This window comes from Pongo pygmaeus, chromosome 12 (assembly GCF_028885625.2).
Source record: "Pongo pygmaeus isolate AG05252 chromosome 12, NHGRI_mPonPyg2-v2.0_pri, whole genome shotgun sequence".
Classification (NCBI taxonomy): domain Eukaryota; kingdom Metazoa; phylum Chordata; class Mammalia; order Primates; family Hominidae; genus Pongo; species Pongo pygmaeus.
The window spans coordinates 15,313,945-15,340,393 of NC_072385.2; positions in this window are offsets into that span (position 1 = coordinate 15,313,945).

Here is a 26,449-nt window from a genome sequence, read left to right on the forward strand (position 1 = left end):
ACATTCCCGTCCACATTCCATTACATTCCATTCCACATTCCATTCCATTCCATTCTACAGTCCATTCCACATTGCATTGCATTCCAGTCCACATTCCATTCCACATTCCATTCCATTCCATTCCAGTTTCTATTCCATTGCAATCCATATTCCACTCAATTCCATTCTGCGTTCCATTGCATTCCACATTGTATTCCATTCCATTCCACATTCCATTCCATTCTTTACCACATTAAAAAACATTCCATTCCCCATTCCATTCCACATTCCATTCCACGTTCCATTCCATTCAATCCTATTCCACATTGCATTCCATTCCATTCCACATTACATTCCACAATCCATTCCTTTCCATTCCACATTCCATTTCATTCCATTTCACATTACTTTCCACATTCCATTAGATTCCAGTCCACATTCCATTTCACATTACATTTCTTTCCACCTTCCTTTCCACAATCCATTACACTCCATTCAACATTCCATTCCTCATTGCCTTGCTTTCTATTCCAAATTCCATTCCACACTCCATTCCACATTCCATTCCTGTCCATTCCATTTTCCGTTTCATGTTCCATTCCAAAGTACACTCCACATTCCTTTACACAATCCATTCCATTCCATTCCACGTTCCTCTCCACTTTCCATTCGTTTCAATTCCATGTTTCATTCGACATTCCATTGCACATTCCATTCCACGTTCCATTCCACATTCCATTCCCCGTTCCATCCCATTCCATTCCTGGTTCCATTCCACATTCCATTCCACATTCCATTTCACATTCCATTCCTTTACCTTCCACATTCTTTTGCATTCCATTCCCTACCATTCCACATTCCATTCCATTCCATTCCTCATTCCATGCCATCCCATTCCATTCCAGATTCCATTCCATTCCATTAAATTCCACATTCCATTCCATTCCTTTCCACATTCCATTCCATTCCACTCCATATTCCATTCCACATTACACACAATCCTATTCTTTTCCACATTCCATTCGATTCCATTCCACTTTGCATAGCATTGCATTCCATTCCTCATTCTATTCATTTCCGTTCTACATTACATTCGATTCCATTCCACATTCTAATCCATTCCATTCAATTCCATTCCAGAATATATTCCCTTCCAATCCACATTCCTTTTCATTCCATTCCACATTACATTACACATAAACTGCATTCCACATTCCATTCCACGTTCCATTCCATTCTATTCCACATATGATTCCATTCAATTCCACATTCCATTCCATTCCATTGTCTTCCATTCCACATTCCATTATTTTCAATTAAATTCCCCATTCCATCCCATTCCACTCTACATTCCATCCCAATCCATTCCACATTCCATTCCATTCCATTCCACGTTCCATTCCAAATTCCATACCATTGCATTCTATTCCACATTTCATTCCTTTCCATTCTGCATTCCATTCTCTTCCATTTCACATTCCATTCCAAAGCATTCCATTCCATTCAATATTCTGTTACATTCCATTCCACATTCTATTCTCATTCCATTCCATTCCATTCCACATTCAATTTCACATTCCATTCCATTCCATTCCACCTTCCATTCCATTGCATTACACATTCCATTCCTTTCGATTCCACATTTCATTCCACATTCCATTCCATGTTCCATTCAATGTTTCATTCCAAGTTCCATTCCATATTTCATTCCAAGTTCCATTCCATATTTCGTTCCAAGTTCCGTTCCATGATCCATTCCATTCCATTCCACGTTCCATTCCACATTACATTCCATTGCATCACACTTTCCTTTCCACATTCCATTCCACAATACATTCCACATTCCTTTCCACATTCCATTGCGTTACATTCCACATTTCATTAGACATTCCATTTCACATTCCATTCCACATTTCATTCCACATTTCTTTCCTCAATCCGTTAATCATTCCATTACACATTCCATTCCATTCCACAATCCATTCCTTTCCAATCAACATTCCTTTTCATTCCATTCCACATTCCATTCCACATTACATTGCAATCCACATTCCATTCCATGTTCCATTCCACATACGATTCTATTCATTTCCACATTCTATTCCACTTCATTGCCTTCCATTCCACATTCCATTCCATTTCATTCCGCATTATTCTCCATTCCATTCCATTCCACATTTCATTACTTTCAATTAAATTCCCCATTCCATTCCATTCCATTCTACATTCCATCCGAATCCATTCCACATTCCATTGCATTCCAATCCACGTTCCATTCCTCATTCCATACCATTGCATTCCATTCCACATTCCATTCCTTTCCATTCTGCATTCCATTCCATTCCATTTAACATTCTAATCCACTACATTCCATTCCATTCCACATTCCATTACATTCCTTTCCACATTCTATTCTCATTCCATTCCATTCCATTCCGCATTCAGTTCCACAATCCATTCCATTCCATTCCACATTCCATTCCATTTCATTACAGATTCCATTCCTTTCGATTCCACATTACATTCCACATTCCACTTCACGTTCCATTCCATGATTCATTCCACATTCCATTCCATTCCATTACAGATTCCATTCCTTTCGATTCCAGATTACATTCCACATTCCACTACACGTTCCATTCCATGTTTCATTCCAAGTTCCAATCCACGTTCCATTCCATTACCTTCCACGTTCCATTACACATTCCATTAGATTGGATTACACTTTCCTATCCACCTTCCATTCCACATTACAATCCACATTCCATTCCACATTCCATTGCGTTACATTCCACATTCCATGCCACATGCCATTTCACATTCCATTCCACATTCCATTCCACATTCATTTCCCCTTTCCATTAAAGATTCCATTCCACATTCCGTTCCATTCCATTCCACATTCCAGTCCACAATGCGTTCCATTCCAGTACACATTACATTCCATATTCCATTCCATTCCATTTAAACATTCCATTCGAATCCTTTCCACGTTCCATTCCACATTCCATTCCACATTCCATTCCACTTTCCATTCCTCATTCCATTCCACATTCCATTCCATTCCATTCCACATTCCATTCCATTCCATTCCATTACACTCCATTCCATTCCATTCCATTCCATTACACTCCATTCCATTCCATTCCACTCCAGTTCACATTCCATTGCACAGTGCATTCCATTCCACTCCAAATTCCTGTCCCCATTCCATTACATCCCATGTAAACTTTCCATTCAATTCCTTTTCACATTCCAATCCACATTCCATTCCCTTCCATTCCATTCCAAATTCCATTCCACATTCCATTCCATTCCATTTCATTTTCCATTCCACATTCCTTTCCTTTCCACATTTCATTCCACTTTCCCTTTAAAATTCAATTCCACATTCCATTTCACATTCAATTCCATTCCGTTCCATTCCATTCCACATTCGATTCCTATCCATTCCACTTTGCATTCCATTCCGTTTCACATTCCATTCCATTACTTTCCGCATTGCATTCCGTATTCCATTCCATGTTCTATTCCACATTCCATTTCACATTCCATTCCACTTTCCATTCCACATTCCATTCCATTCCATTCCACGTTGAAGTCCACATTCCAATACACATTCTACTCCACATTCCATCTCATTCCATTCCAAACCACATTCCATTGTATTCCATTCCTCCTTCCATTCCATTGCATTTCATTCCTTTCCACATTCCACTCCATTCCATTCCATTCTATTCCACATTCCATTCTACATTCCTTTCTATTCCACATTCCATTCTGCATTCCATTCAACTTTCAATTCCATTCCTTTCCATATTCCATTGCATTCCATTTCACATTCCATTCCATTCCACATTGCATTCCATTCAATTCCACTTTCCATTCCACATTCCATTTCAAATTCCATTCCTCATTCCTTTTCACATTCCATTTCACATTCCATTCCATTCCATTTTCTTTTCCTTTCCATTTCACATTCCATTCCATTGCATTACACATTACATTCCATTACATATTCCATTCCGTTCCACTCAATTCCATTCCACATTCGATTCCATTACACATTCCATTCCATCCCATTCTGTTCCACATTCCTTTCCTTTCCATTCCACATTCCATTCCATTCCATGCCATTACATATTCCATTCCATTCCATTCCACATTCCATTCCATTGCATTCCATTCCATTCCACATTCCATTCCACATTCTATTCCAATCCTTTCCACATTCCATTCCATTCCATTCCACATATATTTCAATTCCATTCACATTCCATTCCAAGATCCATTCCTATCCACATTCCATTCCACATTCCATTCCATTCCACTCGACATTCCATTCAATTCCATTCAACGTTCCATTGCATTCCATTCCACATTGCATTGCATTCCATTCCACATTCCACTACAATCCATTCCACGTTTCTTTTCATTCCTTTCCACATTATATTCCTTTTCATTCCACATTCCATTCCACATTGCATTGCATTACATTCCACATTCCATTCCATTCCATTCCACATTCCATTCCAAATTTCATTCCATTCCATTCCACATTGCATTGCATTCCACTCCGCATTCCATTTCATTCCATTCCACATTCCATTCCGTTGCATTCCACTATCCATTCCATTACATTCCACATTCCATTCCATTCCGTTCCACATTCCATTCCATTCCATTCCACTTTCAATACCATTCCATTCCTCATTCCATTCCATTCCATTCCACATTCCATTCCATTCCATTCCACATTCCATTCCATTCCATTCCATTCCATTCCATTCCACATTCCATTCCATTCCTTTCCACACTGCACTCCATTTCTTTCCATTCCACTTTCCATTCCATTACATTCCACATTCTATCCCTTTACATTCCAGATTGCTTTCCATTGCATTTCATTCCACATAACATTCCATTCCATTCCATTCCATTGCGTTGCATATTGCATTCCACATTCCTTTCCTCTCCATTCCGCATTCCATTCAATTCCATTCCACATTCCATTCCACGTTCCAATCCACGTTCCTTTCCATGTTCCATTCCATTCAATTTCACTTTCCATTCCATTGTTGTCCAAATTTCTTTCCACATTCCATTTTACATTCCTCTCCACATTCCATTTCATATTCCGTTGCATTGCATTCCACATTACATTCTATTCCATTCCACATTCCTTTCCACATTAAATTCCACATTGCTTTGCACATCCCATTCCATTCCACAATCCATTCAACATTCCATTCCATTCCGTTCCACTTTCCATTTCCCCTTCCATTCCATTGCACATTCCATTCCATAGTCCTTTCCATTCCATTCCACATTCCATTCCACGTTCCATTCCATGTTCCATTAAATTCCATTGCATTGCATACAACGTTCCATTACATTCCATTCCACAATTCTTTACAGGTTCTATTTCACATTCCGTCCCACATTCCGTTACACATTCCATTCCATTCCATTGCATTCCACATTCCATTCTAAATTCCATTCCCCATTCCATTCCATTACATTCCACACTACATTCAACGTTCCATTCCATTCCATTCAATGTTCCATTAACCATTCCATTCCACAGTCGATTTCACATTCCATGCCTTTGCATTCCACATTCCGTTGCATTCCATTGCCTACCATTCCACATTCCACTCCTCTCCATTCCCCATTCCATGCCATTCCATTCCATTCCACATTCCATTCCATTCCATTAAATTCCACATTCCATTCCATTCCTTTCCACATTCCATTCCATTCCACTCCACATTCCATTCCACATTACACACAATCCCATTCTATTCCACTTTCCATTCCATTCCATTCTACATTTCATACCGTTGCATTCCATTCCACATTCTATTCAATTCCGTTCTACATTACATTGGATTCCATTCCACATTCTAATCCATTCCATTCAGTTCCATTCCAGAATCCATTCCCTTCCAATAGACATTCCTTTTCATTCCGTTCCACAATACATTACACATTAAATTGCATTCCACATTCCATTCCACGTTCCTTTCCATTCCATTCCACATATGATTCCATTCAATTCCACATTCCATTCCATTCCATTGCCTTCCATTCCACATTCCATACCATTTCATTCCGCATTCCTTTCCATTTCGTTCCATTTCACATTCCATTATTTTCAATTATATTCCCCATTCCATACCATTCCATTCTACATTCCAGCCCAATCCATTCCACATTCCATTCCATTCAACGTTCCATTCCAAATTCCATACCATTGCATTCTATTCCACATTCCATTCCTTTCCATTCTGCATTCCATTCTCTTCCATTCCACATTTCGATTCCACATTTCATTACACATTCCATTCCATGTTCCATTCAATGTTTCATTCCAAGTTCCACTCCATATTTCATTCCAAGTTCCATTCCATGATCCATTCCATTCCATTGCACGTTCCATTCCACATTACATTCCATTGCATTACACTTTCCTTTCCACATTCCATTCCACATTCCATTCCACATTCCATTCCACATTCCATTGCGTTACATTCCACATTCCATTCCACATTCCATTTCAGATTCCATTCCACATTACATTCCACATTTCTTTCTACTTTCCATTAATCGTTCCATTACACATTCCATTCCATTCCACAATCCATTCCTTTCCAATCCACATTCCTTTTATTCCATTCCACATTCCATTCCACATTACATTGCATCCCACATTCCATTCCATGTTCCATTCCACTCCATTCCACATAAGATTCTATTCATTTCCACATTCTATTCCATTTCATTGCCTTCCATTCCACATTCCATTCAATTCATTCCGCATTCCTCTCCATTCCATTCCATTCCACATTTCATTACTTTCAATTAAATTCCCCATTCCATTCCATTCCATTCCATTCCACATTCCATCCCAATCCATTCCACATTCCATTGCATTCTAATCCACGTTCCATTCCTCATTCCATACCATTGCATTCCATTCCACATTCCATTCCTTTCCATTCTGCATTCCATTCCATTCCATTTAACATTCTAATCCACTACATTCCATTCCACATTCCATTACATTCCTTTCCACATTCTATTCTCATTCCATTCCGTTCCATTTCACATTCAATTCCACATTCCATTCCATTCAATTTCACATTCCATTCCATTCCATTACACATTCCATTCCTTTCGATTCCACATTACATTCCACATTCCACTCCATGTTCCATTCCATGTTTCATTCCAAGTTCCATTCCACGTTCCATTCCATTCCCTTCCATGTTCCATTACACATTCCATTCCATTGGATTACACTTTCCTATCCACCTTCCATTCCACATTACATTCCACATTCCATTCAACATTCCATTGCGTTACATTCCACATTCCATGCCACATGCCATTTCACATTCCATTCCACATTCCATTCCACATTCCATTCCACATTCATTTCCCCTTTCCATTAAACATTCCTTTCCACATTCCATTCCATTCCATTCCACATTCCAGTCCACATTGCGTTCCATTCCAGTACACATTACATTCCATGTTCCATTCCATTCCACTCCACATTCCATTCCATTCCATTCCAATCCACATTACATTCAATTACACTCCACGTTCCATTCCATTCTACATTCCCCTCCATTCCATTCCAGATTCCATTACCTTCCATTCCACATTCCATTCCACTTTATATTCCATTCCCTTCAATTCCACATTCCATTCCATTCCATTCCACATTCCATTGCATTCCATTACACATTCCATTCCACATTCCATTCCACATTTGACTCCGTTCCATTCCACGTTCTTTTCCACAGTCCATTCCACATTCCATTCCACAATCCATTCCATTCCATTTCACATTCCTTTCCATATTCCATTACACATTCCATTCCATTCCATTCCACTTTCCATTCCACATTCATTTCCCCTTTCCATTAAAATTCCGTTCCACATTCCATTCCACATTCATTTCCCCTTTCCATTAAACATTCCATTCCACATTCCATTCAATTCCATTCCACATTCCAGTCCACTTTGCGTTCCATTCCAGTACACATTACATTCCATATTCCATTCCATTCCACTCCACACTCCATTCCATTCCATTCCAATCCACATTACATTCAATTACACTCCACGTTCCATTCCATTCTACATTACCCTCCATTCTATTCCAGATTCCATTACATTCCATTACACATTCCATTCCACTTCATATTCCATTCCCTTCAATTCCACATTCCATTCCATTCCATTCCATTACATTCCATTACACATTCCATTCCCCATTCCAATAACTTACATTACACATTCCATTCTATTCCATTCCATTCCATTTCACTTTCCATTCCACATTCCATTCCCTTCCATTCCACTCCATATTCAATTGCATTGCATTCAACGTTCCAATCCATTCCACTCCACATTCAATTGCATTCCATTCCACATTCCATTCCATTCAATTCCATTCCACATTCCATTCCATTCCATTCCACATTCCATTCCAATTCATTCCACATTGCATTCCGTCACATTCCATTCCACATTTCATTCCATTCCATTAGATTCCATCTTACATTCCATTCCATTCCACATTCAATTCCATTCCATTTCACATTACATTCCATTCCATTCCACATTGCATTCCACATTCCAAACCATTCTATTCCACATTCCATTCTACATTCAATTACATTCAATTCCACTTTCCATTCCACATTCCATTCCATTCCATTCCATTCCATTCCACATTCCAATCCATTAGATTCCAGATTGCATTCCATTCCATTCCACATTCCATTCCATTCCATATTCCCTTCCATTCCATTCCATTCCAAATTCCATCCCATTCAATTCCATTCCACATTCCATTTCACATTCCATTCCATTCCATTCCATTCCAAATTCCACCCCATTCCATTCCATTCCATATTCCATTCCATATTTCACTGCACAGTCCATTCCATTCCATTCCACATTCCATTCCATTCCATTCCATTTCACATTCCATTCCATTCCACATTCCATTCCATTCCATTCCACGTTCAATTCCATATTCCGTTCCTTTCCATTCCACATTCCATTCCACTTTCCATTCCATTCCATTCGACATTTCATTCCATATTCCATTCCATTACATTCCAAGTTGCATTCCACTGCATTCCATATTGGATTCCATTCCATTCCACATTCCATTCCATTCCATTCCACATTCTATTCCATTCCAAATACCATTCCATTACATTGCACATTCCAGTCCATTCCATTCCACATTGCATTTTAATCCATTTCATTCCAAATTCCATTCCATTCCATATCCCATTCCATTCCATTCCATTCCACATTCCATTCCACATTTCATTACATTCCATTTCACATTCCGTTGCATTCCACATTCCATTCCATTCCACATCGCATTGCATTCCTTTCCATTCAATTCCAAATTTCATTCCACATTCCATTCCATTCCATTCCACTCCACATTCAATGGCATTCCATTCAACATTCCATTCCATTCCACGCCACATTCAATTGTATTCCTTCCCACATTCCATTCCATTCAATTCCATTCCACATTCCATCCTATTCCATTCCACATTCCATTCCATTCCATTCCACATTGCATTTCATCACATTCCATGCCACATTTCATTCCATTGCATTACATTCCATTCCACATTCAATTCCATTCCAATCCACATTACATTCCATTCCATTCCACATTGCAGTCCACATTACAAACCATTCCATTCCACATTCCATTCTACATTCCATTCCATTCAATTCCACTTTCCATTCCACATTCCATTCCATTCTATTCCATTCCATTCCACATTCCAATCCATTCCATTCCGCCTTCCATTCCATTCCATTCCGTTCCAATCCATTCCATATTGCATTCCATTCCATTCCATTCCGCATTCCATTCCATTCCATTCCGTTCCAATCCGTTCTACATTGTATTCCATCCCATTGCATTCCACTGTCAATTCCATTCCATTCCACATTCCATTCTTTCCATTTCACATTCCTTTCAAATTCCATTCCAATCCATTCCGCAATCCATTCCACATTAATTTCCATTACATTCCAATCCTTTCTACATCCATTCCACTTTCCATTCCATTCCATTCCCCACTCCATTCTATATTCCATTCCAATTCATTCCACATTCTATTCCACTTTGCATTCAATTCAATTCCACATTCCATTCCATTCCATTACACATTCTATTCCATTCCATTAAATTCGAAATTCCATTCCACATTCCATTCCATTCCACTACACATTCAATTCCATTCCGTTCCACCTTCCATTCCATTCCATGACATTCAAATCCATTCCATTCCATTCCATTCTACGTTACATCCCACGATCCATTTCAAGATCCATTCCTTTATATTCCACGTTCTGTTCCATGTTCCATTCCACGTTCCATTCCAAGACACTTTCCACTGAATTCGACATTCCATTCCATTCCGTTCCACATGCTAATCCATTCCATTCCACATTCCAATCCTTTCCATTCCACCTTCCATTCCATTCCATTCCATTCCGTTCCATTCCATATTCCATTGCACATTCCATTCAATTCTGCTGCACGTCCTATTCCATTCCACATTCCAATCCACATTCCATTCCATTCCGCATTGCATTGAATTCCGTTCCATATTGCATTCCATTCCACATTCCTTTCAATTCCATTCCATTCCATTCCATTCCAAATTTCATTCCATTCCATTCCATTCCATTCCATTCCACATCCCATTCCACATTCCATTCCATTCCATTCCACATTCCGTTCCAATTTCCATTCCATTCCATTCCACATTTCATTTCATTCCTTTCCACATTACATTCCATTGAATTCCGCATTGCTTTCCATTCCATTCCATATTCCATTCCATTCCAGTCGACATTCCATTCCATTCCACATTCCATTCCCTTCCATTCCACATTCCATTCCATTCCATTCCATTCCACATTGCATTCCATTCCATTTTATTCCACATTCCATTCTAATCCATTCCATTCCATTCCATTACATTCCACATTGTATTCCATTCCATTCCTTTCCACATTCCATTCTATTACATTCCATTCCATTCCATTCCACATTCTATTCCACATTCCATTCCATTCCATTCCAAATTCCATTCCATTCCTCCTCCCCTTCCATTCCTTTCCATTCAATTCCAAATTCCATTCCACTTTCCATTCCATTCCCATTCACTTCACATTGAATTCAATTCCATTCCACATTCCATTCCATTCCATACCATTCCATTCCACATTCCATTCCATTCCATTCCACATTCCATTCCATTCCATATTCTATTCCATTCCACATCCCATTCCGTTAATTTCCATTCAATTCTAAATTCCATTCCACGTTCCATTCAATTCCGTTCCACTCCACATTCAATTCCATTCCAATCCACTTTCCATTCCATTCCATTCGATTCCACATTCCATTCCATTCCTTTCCATTGCATATTCCATTCCATTCCATTCCACATTGCAATCCGTTCTTTTCCATTACACATTTCATTCCATTCCATTCCATTCCACCTTACATTCCATTCCATTCCACTTTCAATTCCATTCCATTCCACATTCCATTCCATTCCATTCCGCATTCAATTCCAATCTTTCCCATTCCATTCCACTTTCCATTCCATTCCAATCCACCTTTCCTTCCACATTTCATTCTATTGCATTCCACATTCCATTCCATTCCATTCCACATTGCATTCAATTCCATTGCTTTCCATTCCATTCCATTCCACATTCCATTCCATTCCTTTCCACATTCAATTCCATTCCATTCCGCATTCCATTCAATTCCATTCCATTCCGCATTCCATTCAATTCCATTCCGCACTACATTCCATTACATTACACCTTCCATTACATTCCATTCTACATCCCATTCCATTCCATTCCGTTCCAAACCATTTTACATTGAATTCCATTCCTTTCCATTCCTTTCCACATTCCATGCCTTTCCATTTTACATTCCATTTCACATTCCATTGCAATCCATTCCACAATCCATTCCACATTAACTTCCATTCCATTCCAATCCATTCTACATCCATTCCACCTTCCATTCCATTCCATTCCACATTCCATTCTATATTCCATTCCAATCCATTCCACATTTCATTCCACTTTGAATTCCATTCTATTCCACATTCCATTCCATTAATTTACACATTCTATTCCATTCCATTAAATTCGAAAATCCTTTTCACATTCCTTTCCATTCCACTCTACATTCAATTCCATTCAGTTCCACATTCCATTCCATTCCATTCCATTCCATTCCATTCCAATCCATTACATTCTACTTTCCATCCCACGTTCCATTTCAAGATCCATTTCTTTACATTCCACGTTCCATTCCATTTTCCATTCCACGTTCCATTCCAAGATAATTTCCTCTGGTTTTCACATTCCATTCCATTCCGTTCCACATTGTATTCCATTCCATTCCACATTCCATTCCTTTCCATTCCAACTTTCATTCCATTCCATTCCATTCCATTCCATTCCATATTCCATTGCTCATTCCATACAATTCCGCTGGACATTCTATTCCATTCCACATTCCAATCCACATTCCATTCCATTCGACTTTCCATTCCATCCCATTGCACATTCCATTTCATTGCACTCCACACTGCATTGCATTCCGTTCCATTTTCTGTTGCATTCCTCATTCCTTTCCATTCCACTCCATTCCATTCCAAATTTCATTCCATTCCATTCCATTCCATTCCATTCCACATTCCATTCCATTCCATTCCACATTCCATTCCATTGCACATTCCATTCAATTCCAAATCCCATTCCGTTGCACATTCCATTCCATTCCACATCCCATTCCGTTACTTTCCATTTAATTCCAAATTCCATTCCACATTCAATTCCATTCCGTTCCACTCCACATTCCATTCCTTTCCAATCCACATTCCATTCCATTCCATTTCATTGCACATTCAAATCCATTCCATTCCTAATTCCATTCCATTCCGTTCCACAATGCATTCCATTCCTTTCCATTCCACCTTGCATTACATTCCATTCCACCTTGCATTACATTCCATTCCACATTCCATTCCATTCCATTCCACATTCCATTCCATTCCATTCCGCATTCCATTCCAAAACTTTCCCCATTCCATTCCACTTTCGATTCCATTCCATTCCACCTTTCCTTCAACATTCCATTACATTACATTCCACATTGCATTCCATTCCATTCCTTTCCATTGCATTCGACATTCCATTCCATTCCTTTCCACATTCAATTCATTCCATTCCGCATTATATTCAATTTGGTTCCGCATTCCATTCCAATTCATTCCACCTTCAATTACATTCCATTCTGCATTCCATTCCATTCCATTCCGTTCCAATCCATTCCACATTGAATTCCATTCCATTCCATTGCATTCCAAATTCCATTCCATTCCATTCCACACTCCATTCCGTTTCACTTTCCATTCCACATTCCATTCCATCCAATTCCTCATTCAATTCCATTCCATTCCACATTGCGTTCGATTCCATTCCATTCCATATTGCATTCCATTCCATTCCACATTCCATTCAATTCCATTCCACTACATTGTGCATTCCATTCCATATTCCATCCCATTACATTCCACATTGCATTCCACGTTCCATTCCTTTCCATTCCACATTCCATTCCTTTCCATTCCACATTCCATTCCATTCTATTCCACATTCAATTCCATTCCATTCCACATTCCATTTCATTCCATTCCGTATTCCATTCCATTGCAATCCACATTCCATTCCATTCCATTCCATTCCACATTCCATTAAATTCCATTCCATTCCATTCCATATTCCATTCCAGTTTCCATTCGATTCCATTCCACATTCCACTCCATTCCATTCCACATTCCATTCCATTCCATTCCATTCCTTCCCATATTCCATTGCATTCAAATCCACATTCCATTCCATTCCATTCCATTCCTTTCTGCATTCCATTCCATATTACATTCCATTCGATTCCACATTCCGTTCCATTATGTTTCACATTCCATTACATTTCATTCCACATTCCATTCCATTTCATTCCACATTCCATTCTATTACATTCCACATTGCATTCCATTCCATTCCATTCCAAATTTCATTCCTTTGCATTCCACATTGCCTTCCATTCCACTCAATTCCACATTCCATTCCACATTCCGTTTCATTCCTTTCCACATTGCATTCCATTCCCTTCCATTCCACATTCCAAGCCACATTCATTTCCATTCCGTTCTACATTCCTTTCCACATTTCAATCCATTCCATTCCACATTCCATTCCATTCCATTCCACATTCCATTCTTTCAATTCCACATACCATTCCTTTCCATTCTACGTTCCATTCCATTACATTCCATTCCACTTTCACTTGCACATTCCATTCCCTTCCATACAACATTGCATTCCACTCCAAACCACATTCCATTCAAATTCCGTTCCATTCCATTCCATTCCATTCCACATTCCATTCCATTCCACTCCACATTCCATTCCATTGCATTGCACTTTCCATTCCATTCCATTCCATTCCACATTCTCTAACACATTCCATTCCCTTCAAATCCACATTGCATTCCACATTCCATTCCACATTCCATTCCACATGCCATTGCCTTCCATTCCACCTTCCATTTCATTCTATTCCACGTTCCTTTCCACGTTCCATTCCACGTTCCATTCCACAGTTCATTCCACGTTCCATTCCAATTTCCCTTCCATTCCAATCCACATTCCATTTCAAATTCCTTTCCATTCAATTCCACATTACACAACATTCCATTCTTTTCAATTAAACATTCCATTCCATTCCATTCCACATTACTTCCCATTCTATTCCACATTCCATTACATGTTCCATTCCATGTTCCATTCCATATTCCATTCCACGTTACATTCCACGTTCCCTTTTACTTTCCACTTCATATTCCTTTCTATTCCAGTCCACATTCCATTACACTTTGGACTCCATTCCATTCCATATTCCATTCCATTCCATTCCATTCCACATTCCATTCCATTCCATTCCATTCCATATTCCATTCTATTCTATTCCACTTTTCACTCCATTCCATTCCATTGCATTTCATTCCATTCCACATCCCATTCCATTCCATTCCATTCCTTTCCATTCCATTCCATTCCACGTTCCATTCTACTTTCCATTCAACGTTCCATTCCAGTCTATTTCTCGTTCCATTCCACTTTCCATTCCACGTTCCATTCCATTCCATTCCACGTTCCATTCCTCATTCCATTCCATTCCATTCCACGTTACATTCCACATTCCATTCCATTCCATTCCATATTCCATTCCACATTCCATTCCACGTTCCATTCCTCGTTCCATTCCAGATTCCATTCCAAATTAAATTCCATTCTATTCCACCTTCCATTCCACGTTGAATTTCTCTTTCCATTCCATTCCATTCCTCATTCCATTCCACAGTCCGTTGCATTCCGTTCCACATTCTATTCCACGTTCCATTCCATGTTCCATTCCACATTCCTTAAACATTTCATACGACGTTCCATTCCACTTTTCCTTGCATTCCAATCCATATTCCTTTTCAAATTCCTTTCCATTCCATTCCACATTACAAATCATTCCATTCCATTCCATTAAACATTCCAGTACATTCCATTCCACATTCCTTTCCATTCTATTCCACATTCCATTCCACGTTCCATTCCAAGTTCTATTCGGTATTCCATTCCACGTTGCATTCCACTTTCCCTTCTACTTTCCACTGCATGCGCCCTTCTTTTCCAGTCCACGTTCCATTACACATTCCATTCCATTCCATTCCACATTCCATAACATTCCATTCCATTCCATTCCACATTCCATTCCATTCCATTTCACCTTCCATTCCACATTCCACTCCATTGCATTCCGCATTCCGTTCTACATTGCATTCCATTTCATTCTACATTCACTTCCATTCCATTCTACATTCCCTTCCATTCCATTCTACATTATATTCCACATTCCATTCCACGTCCCATTCCACATTCCATTCCACATTCCATTACACTTTCAGTTTCATTCAATTCCAGTTTCCATTCCACGTTCCATTTCACCATGCATTCCACTTTCCATTCCATGTTCCATTCCAATTTCATTTCCATTCCATTCCACGTTACCTTCCACATTCCATTCTATTTCATTTCACTTTCAATTCCACTTTCCATTCCACTTTCCATTCCATTCCATTCCGCATTCCTTCCACATTTCACTCCATTGCAAGTTCCGTTCTACGTTCCATTCCATCTTCCATTCGTTTGCATTCCTCTTTCCTTTCCATTCCATTCCACGTTCCATTTCTTTACGTTCCACCCTCCATTCCACTTTCCAATTCACATTCCATTCCGCGTTCCATTTCACATTCCTCTCCACATTCCATTTCACATTGCATTACTTTCCATTCCATTCGATTCCACGTTCCATTCCTTTCCAATCCACATTCCATTCCATTGCATTCCACACTAAATTCCATTGCATTCCACCTTCCATTCCATTCCATTTCATTCCATTCTACATTCCATACCTTTCCATTGCATTCCACATTCCATTGTATTCCATTCAACATTCCATTGAACATTCCATTCCCATTAATTCCAAATTCCATTCAATTAAATTCCATTACACCTTCCATTCCATTCCATTCCATTCCATTTCATTCCATTCCATTCCATTCCACATTCCATTCCATTCCATTCCCTGTTCAATTCCATTCCATTACATTGCATTCCACTTTGCATTCCATTCCATTCCCTTCCACGTTCCATTCTCCATTCCATTCCACGTTTCATTCCATCCCATTTCTCTTTCCATTCCACTTTCCATTCCACGTTCCATTCTATTCCATTCCGCGTTCCATTCGAAATTCCATTCCCTTCCACTCCACTTTACATTCCACATTCCATTGCATTCCATTTCATATTCCATTTCACGTTCCATTCCATTCCATTCCACGTTACATTCCACGTTGCATTCCACATTCCATTCCACATTAAATTCCATTCAATTCCACATTCCATTCCACATTCCATTCCACATGGCTTTCCCTTCCATTCCACATTCCCTTTCATCCTATTCCATACTCCATTCCACGTTGCATTCTATGTTCCCTTCTACTTTCCACTCCACGTTCCCTTCGATTCCAGTCCACATTGCATTACACATTCCATTCCATTCCATTCCCCATTCTGTACCATTCCATTCCATTCCATTCCACATTCCATGCCATTCCATTCCACATTCCATTCCACCTTCCAGTTCATTCCATTCAACATTCAATTCCATATTGCATTCCTTTCCATTCCAGATTCCCTTCCATTACATTCTACATTACATTCCACATTCCATTCCACATTCCATTACGCATTCCATTCCACATTCCATTACACTTTCAATTTCATTCCATTCCACTTTCCATTCCACGTTCCATTCCACAATGCATTCCACATTCCATTTCACGTTCCATTCCACGTTCCATTCCACTTTCCTTTCCATTCCATTCCATGTTCCATTCCACAATCCTTTCCATTCCACTTTCATCTCCACTTTCCATTCCACATTCCATTCCACATTCCTTTCCACATTCCATTCTGTCCCATTCCACATTCCATTCCACATTCCTTTCCACATTCCATTCCGCTTTCCATTCCACATTCCATGCCGTCCCATTCCACATTCCATTGCACATTCCACTACATTCCATTCCTCATACCATTCCACATTCCATTCAACATTCCATTCCATATTCCACTGGATTCCATTCCATGTTGCTTTCCATTCTATTCCATTCCATTCCACATTCCATTCCATTCCACATTCCATTCCATTCCATTCCAAGTTCCATTCCATTCCATTCCTCATTCCATTCCACATTGCATTCCACATTCCATTGTATTCAATTCCAAATTCCATTCTCTTCCAACCCAATTTCCATTCTGCATTCCATTACTTTGCATTCCACTTTGCATTCCACATTCCGTTCCATTCCATTTCACAATCCATTACATTCCATTCCTGATACCATTCCAGATTCCATTCAACAATCCATTCCACATTTCATTGCATTCCATTCCATTACTAGTTATTTCCTTTTCATTGCATTCCACATTCCTTTTCATTCCATTCTACATTCCATTCCATTCCACATTCCATTTCACCTTCCATTCCACATTCCATTCCACATTGCGTTGCATTCCATTCCACTTTCCATTCCACATTCAATTCCATTCCATTCCCCTTTGCATTCCACATTCCATTCCATTCCATTCCACAATCGATTCCACATTCCATTCCATTCCATTCACCAATCGATTCCACATTCCATTCCATTCCATTCCACATTCCATTCCATTCTTTTCCGCGTACCATTTCACGTTCCATTCCACGTTCCATTCCACTTCATATTCCATGTTCCTTTCTATGTTCCATTCCCTTTCAATTCCAAGTTCCATTCTATTACATTCCACATTGTATTTCATATCATTCCGCATTCCATTCCACATTGCATTCCAGATTTCATTTCACATGCCACTCCATTGCATTCTGTTACATTCCATATTCCATTAAATTCCATTCCACATTCCATTACATTCCATTCCACATTCAATTCCATTCCATTCCACTCCAGATTCCATAGCAGATTAAATTCCCTTCCTTTCAACATTCCATTCCACTCCATTCCACATTCCATTCCACGTTCCATTCCAAATTCCCTTCTACATTCCATTCCACATTCCATTCCATTCCATTCCATTCCACATTTCATTCCACATTCCAATCCATTTTCCATTCCATCCCATTCGACATTCAATTGCAGGTTCAATTCCTTTCCATTCCACTTTCCAGTCTACATTCCATTCCACCTTCAACTCCGTTCAATTCCACATTCCATTCCACATTACATTATGTTCCATTTCACATTCCATTGCACTTTCCATACCATTTCATTCCACATACCATTCCACATACCATTCCACATTCCATTCCACATTCCATTCATTTCCATTCCACATTCCATTCCAAATTATATTCCATTCCATTCCACATTCCTTTCCACATACCATTCCATGTTCCATTGCATTCCAGTCCACATTCCATTCCACATCCCATTGCATTACCATCCGCATTCATTTCCACATTCCGTTCCATTCCATTCAGCATTCCATTCCATTCCAATCCACTTTGATTTCCACATTACATTCCATTCTATTCCACATTCTATTCCACATTCCATTCCACATTCCATTCCTTTCCATTGCACTTTCCTTTCCACATTTCATTCCATTCCACTCCAGGTTCCATTACACTTTCCATTCCACATTCCATTCCACATTCCATTCCATTCCATTCCAGGTTCCATTCTACGTTCCATTCCACATTCCATTCCACATTCCATTTCATGTTCCATTCCATTCCATTCCACGTTCCACTCCACATTCCATTTCACATTCCATTCCACGTTCCATTCCACAATCCATACCACGTTCCATTCCATTCAAATTCACGTTCCATTACACGTTCCTTTCCATTCAACTTCATGTTCCATTCCACTTTCCATTTCATTCCATTCTATTCCATTGCTTTCAATTCCACATTCATTTCCATTCCATTCCACATTCCTCTCCATGTTCCATTCCACGTTCAATTCCTCATTCCTTTCCATTTCATTACATTCCATTCTATTCCATTCTGAATTCCTTTCCAGTCTATTCCAAATTATATTCGACATTCCATTCCATTCCATTCCATATTCCATTCCATTGCATTCCACATTCCGTTCCTTTCCATTCCATATTACCTTCCACTTTCCATTCCACGTTCCATTCCACATTCCATTCCATGTTCCGTTTCACGTTCCATTCCACATTCATTTCCACATTCCATTACCCATTCCATTTCATTCCACTCTGTTCCATTCCATTCTGGATTCCTTTCCATTCCATTCCAAATTATATTCGACATTCCATTCCATTCCTTTCCATATTCCATTCCATTGCATTCCACATTCCGTTCCTTTCCATTCCACATTACATTCTATTTCCCATTCCATGTTCAATTCCACATTCGTTTCCACGTTCCATTCTATGTTGCATTCCACGTTCCATTCAACGTTCCATTCCATTCTATTCCACGTTCTGTTCCATTCCATTCCACCTTCCTTTTTGCTTTCCATTACACGTTCCTTTCTGCTTTCCATTACACGTTCCTTTCTGCTTTCCATTACACGTTCCATTCCATTACATTCCACGTTCCATTCTACATTACATTAGTGGTTCCATTCCACTTTCCATTCCACATTCCATTCCATTCAATTCCACGTTACTTTCTATATTTCATTCCACTCCATTCCACATTCCGTTCCATTCCATTCAACATTCCATTCCATTAAATTCCACGTTCCTTTCCACGTTCCATTCCGTTTTCCAATCCACGTTCCATTTCACGTTCCATTCCATTCCATTCCACTTTCCATTCCACGTTCCATTCCATTCCATTTCACGTTCCATTCCATTCCTTTCCACGTTGCATTTCATTCCATTCCACTTACCATTCCACATTCCATTTCACATTCCGTTCCACCTTCCATTCCATTTGATTACATTCCATTACACATTCCATTCAATTCCATTCCACTTTCCATTCCATTCAATTCCACATTCCATTCCATTGAATTCCATTCCATTTCACATTCCATTCCACAACATTCCGCATTCCATTGCATTCCATTCCATTCCACATTCGATTCCATTCCATTAAACATTCCATTCCATTCCATTCCACATTCCATACCATTCCATTCCATTCCACATTCCATTCCACATTCCATTCCCTTCCATTCCACATTCCAATCCATTCCATTACATTCTATTCCATTACAAATTGCATTCCACATTCCATTCCACATTCCATTCCCTTCCATTCCCTATTCCATTCCATTCCATTCCACATTCCATTCCACGTTCCATTCCAATTTCCATTCCACTTTCCATGCCACTACACTCCATTCCTTTCCTTTCCAATCCGTTCAGGTTTCCTTTCCTTTCCATTGCAAATTATATTCGACTTTCTTTTCCATTCCATTCCACATTCCATTCCTTTCTATTCCACATTCAATTCCATTCCATTCCATTCCACATTCCAATCCTTTCCATTCCACATTATATTCCACTTTCCATTCAACGCTGCATTCCACATTCAATTCCACTTTCCGATTCTACTTTCCATTCCATGTTCCATTCTACGGTCCATTCCATTCCATTCCACTTTCCATTCCATTCCATTCCATTCAACATTCCATTCCATTCCGTTCCACATTCCATTCCATTATATTCCACATTCCATTCCTTTCCATTCCACATTACATTCCACTTTCCATTCCATTTTCCTTTCCACCTTCGATTCCACGTTCTATTCTACGTTCCATTCCACTTTGCATTCTGTGTTGCATTCCATTACAATTCACGTTCCTTTCCACGTTCCATTCCACATTCCATTCCACATTTCATTCCATTCCACGGTCCATTCCACGTTCCATTCCATGTTCCATTCCATAACATTCCACATTCCATTCCACTCCATTCCATTCCATTCCACATTCCATTCCACATTCCATTAGCTTCCATTCCGCATTCCCTTCCATTGCATTCCATATTCCTTTCAATTCCATACGACTTTCCATTACCTTCCATTTCAGATTCTTTTCCATTGCATTCCACATTCCATTCCACATTCCATTCAACGTTACTTTTCGCATTCCATTCCATTCCATTCCATTCCATTCTGGATTCCTTTCCATTCCCTTTCACATTCTATTCCACATTCCATTCCATTCCATTCCACATTCCATTCAATTCTATTCCATATTCCACTCCGTTCCATTCCACATTCCCTTCTTTTCAGTTCCAAGTTACATTCCACATCAAATTCCACCTTCCATTCCACATTCCATTCCATTCCATTCCATTCAACTTTCCATTCCACTTTCCATTCCATTGCATTCCACGTTCCATTCCACATTCCATTGCCCATGCCATTTAACTTTCCATTCCACGTTCCATTCCAAGTTCCATTCCATTCCGTTCCACGTTCAATTCCACATTCGATTCCATTCCATTCCACCATCAATTCCACATTCCATTCCACATTCCAATGCTTTCTGTTCCATATTCTATTCCGCATTCCATTCCATTCCATTCCATTCCATATTCTCTTCCACATTCCATTCCATTACTTTCCACATTTCATTCCACATTCCACTGCATGTTCCATTCCAATCCATTCCACATTGCATTAGATGTTCCATTCCATGTTCCCTTCCACGTTCCATTCCATATTCCATTCCATTCCATTACACATTCCATTCCATTGCATTCCACTTTCCATTCCACGTTCCATTGCCTTCCGTTCCACATTATTTTCCATTCCATTCCACATTCCACTCCTCGTTGCATTCCATATTCCATTTCACGTTCAATTCCAATACATTCCATTCCATTCCGGATTCCATTCCATTCCATTGGACATTTAATTCCACATTCTATTCCATTCCATTCCACGTTCCATTACATATTCCATGCTATTCCATTAAACATTCCACTCCATTCCCTTCCACATTCCATTCCATTACATTCCACGTTACATTCCACATTCCATTCCACCTTCCATTCCACATTCCATTCCATTCAATTCCACATTCCATTCAATTCCACATTCCATTCAACATCCCATGCCACATTCCATTCCATCCCATTCCACATTCCACTCCACATTCCATTCCAATTCCCATTCCACATTCTATTCCATTCCATTCCACATTCCATTCCTTTTCATTCCACGTTGCATTGCACGTTCCATTCCACATTCCATTCCACTTTCCATTCCACATTCCATTCCATTCCATTCCACCTTGCATTCCACTTTCCATTCCATTCCATTCCACCTTCTATTCCAAATTCCATTGTCCATGCCATTCAAAGGTCCATTCCAGATTCCATTTCACGTTCCATTCCACTTTCCATTCCAAGTTTCATTCCATTCCATTACACCTTCCATTCCACATTCCATTCCATTCCATTCCACGTTCCATTCCACAATCCATTGCACATTCCATTCCATTACCTGCCACATTCCATTCAACATTCCATTTCATTCCATTAAACCTTCCATTCCACATTCCATTCCACTATCCATTCCATTACATTCCACTTTCCTTTCCACATCGCATTCCATGCTGCTTTCCACATTCAGTTCCACGTTGCATTCCACTTTACATTTCAAATTCCATTCCACATTCCATTCCATTCCATTCCACGTTCCTTTACACACTCCATTCCATTCCATTCCACTTTCTTTTCCACTTTCCATTCCATATTCCATTCCTCATTCCACTCCGTTCCATTATGCATTCCGTTGCATTCCATTCCACATTGCATTACTTTGCATTCCACATTCCATTCCACATCCCATTCCATTCCATTCCACATTGCATTCTACATTGCCTTGCATTCCTTTCCACATTCAATTCCACATTCCATTCCAAATTCCATTGGAATACATTCCACGTTCCATTTCACGTTCCATTCCACAGTCCATTCCACATTCCATTCCATGTTCCATTGCACGTTCCTTTCCAATCCATTCCATGTTCCGTTCCACACTCCATTCCATTCCATTCCACTTTCCATTCCACATTACATTCCACATTCCATTCCATCCCATTCCGCATACTATTCCACATTCTGTTCCATTCCATTCCACTTTCCATTACACAATCGATTCCATTCCAACCACTTTCCATTCCATTCCATTTCACATTCCATTCCACATTCCATTCCACGCTGCCTTCCATATTCCATTCCATATTCCATTCCACTTTCCATTCTAAGTTCCATTCCACGTTCCATTCCATTGCATTCCACTTTCCATTCTTCATTCCATTCCATTCCATTCTACTTTCTACTCCACATTCCATTCCGGTCCATTCCACATTCCTTTTCATTCTATTCCACATCCCATTACACATTCCATTACATTCCATTCCACATTCCATTCCAAATTTCATTCAATTCCATTCCACTTTCCATTCCACATGGCCTTGCATTCCATTCCACATCCCACTCCATTCCATTCCACGTTCCCTTCCACACTGCATTCCATTCCATTACACGTTCCATTCCACATTCCTTTGCACATTCCATTCCGTTCCATTCCACATTCTATTCCACATTCCACTCCATTCCATTCCGCATTCTATGCCACATTCCATTCCATTCCATTCCACATTCTATTCCACATTCCATTCCATTCCATTCCACATTCTATTCCACATTCTATTCCATTCCATTCCCTATTCCATTCCACGTTCCAATCCTTTCCATTTCCCATTCCATTCAACGTTCCATTCGATTCCATTTCACATTCCATTCCATTGCATTCCACATTCCATTCCACATTCCATTCCATTCCATTCCACTTTCCATTCTACATTCCATTCCGCACTGCATTCCACATTCCATTCCACGTTCCATTCCATATTCTATTCCAAGTTAGATTCGACGTTCCATTAAATTCCTTTCCACGTTCCATTTCACATTCCATTCCTTTGCATTCCACTTTCTATTCCATATTCCATTCCACATTCCATTCCGTTCTATTCCACATTCCATTACATTCCATGCACATTCCATTCGACATTTGGTTACATTCCATGCCACATTCCATAACACATTATGTTCCATTCATTTCCACATTCCATTGCACATTGCGTTGAATTCCATTCCACATTCCATTGCACACTCCATTGCACATTCCATTCCAATCCATTACATGCTCCATTTCACGTTCCATTCCACAGTTCATTCAATATTTCTTTCCACGTTCCATTCCATTCCATTCCACATTGCATTCAGCATTCCACTGTACATTCCATTCCACACCCCGTTCCATACCATTCCACATACCATTCCACATTCCGTTCCATTCCATTCCACGTTCCATTTCACTTTCCATTCCACATTCAATTCCACATTCCATTCCACATTTCATTCCACATCCCATTCCATTCCATTCCACATTGCATTCCATATTCCATTCCACATTCCATTCCACATTCCATTCCATTCCACTTTCCATTCCACTTTCCATTCCACATTCCATTCCATTCCATTCCACATTCCATTCCACATTTCACTACATTCCATTCCACATTCCATTGCACATTCCATTCTCATTCCAGTGCATTTCATTCCACATTACATTCCACATTCCATTGCATTCCAATTCACTTTCCATTCAACATTCCATTCCATTCCATTCCATTCCAAATTCCATTCCAATTTCCATTCCACAGTCCATTCGACGTTCCATTCCACATTCCATTCCACATTCCATTCTCTTTTCATTGAATTTCTTTCCACATTACATTCCTCATTCCATTGCATTCCAATTCACATGCCATTCCACGTTCCTTTCCATTCCATTCCATTCCATTCCACATTCCATTCCACATTCCATTACACAGTACATTCCATTCCATTCCACTTTCCATTCCATTCCATTCCACCCTCTATTCTACATTTCATTCCATGCCATTGCACATTCCATTCCACATTCCATTCCACATTTCATTCCATTCCATTCCGCATTCCATTCCATTCAATTCCATTTTCCATTCCACATTCCATTCCATTCAATTCCACATTCCATTCTACATTCAATTCCACATTCCTTTCCACATTCCATTCCGTTCCATTCTACATTTGATTTGACATTCTATCCCATGTTCAATTCCACATTCCATTCCGCATTCTATTAGACATTATATTCCACTTTCAGTTCCTTTGCACTTCACGTTCCATTCCACATTCCGTTCCATTCCATTCCATTACCAGTTCCATTCCACATACCACTCCACTTTCCATTCCATTCTATTCCACGTTGCATTCCACATTCTATTCTGCTCTATTCCACTTTCCATTCCACAATCCCTTCTACATTCCATTCCACTTTCAGTTAAACATTCCATTAAATTCCCTGCCACATTCATTTCCACATTCTGTTCCATTCCATTCCACACTTCATTCCACATTCCATTCAACAATCCATTCCATTCCATTCCACATTCCATTCCACTATCCATTCCACTTTCCATTCGATTTCAATGCATGTTCGATTCCACATTCCACTGCATTCCATTAAACTTTCCACTCAAACTTCCATTCCACATTCCATTCCATTCCGTTAAACATTCCTTTCCATTACACTCCACATTTCATTCCACATTCCCTTCAATTCCATTTCTCATTCTATTCCTATTTCCATTCCATTCAATTCCACGTTCCATTCCACGTTTCATTCCACATTCCATTCCACATT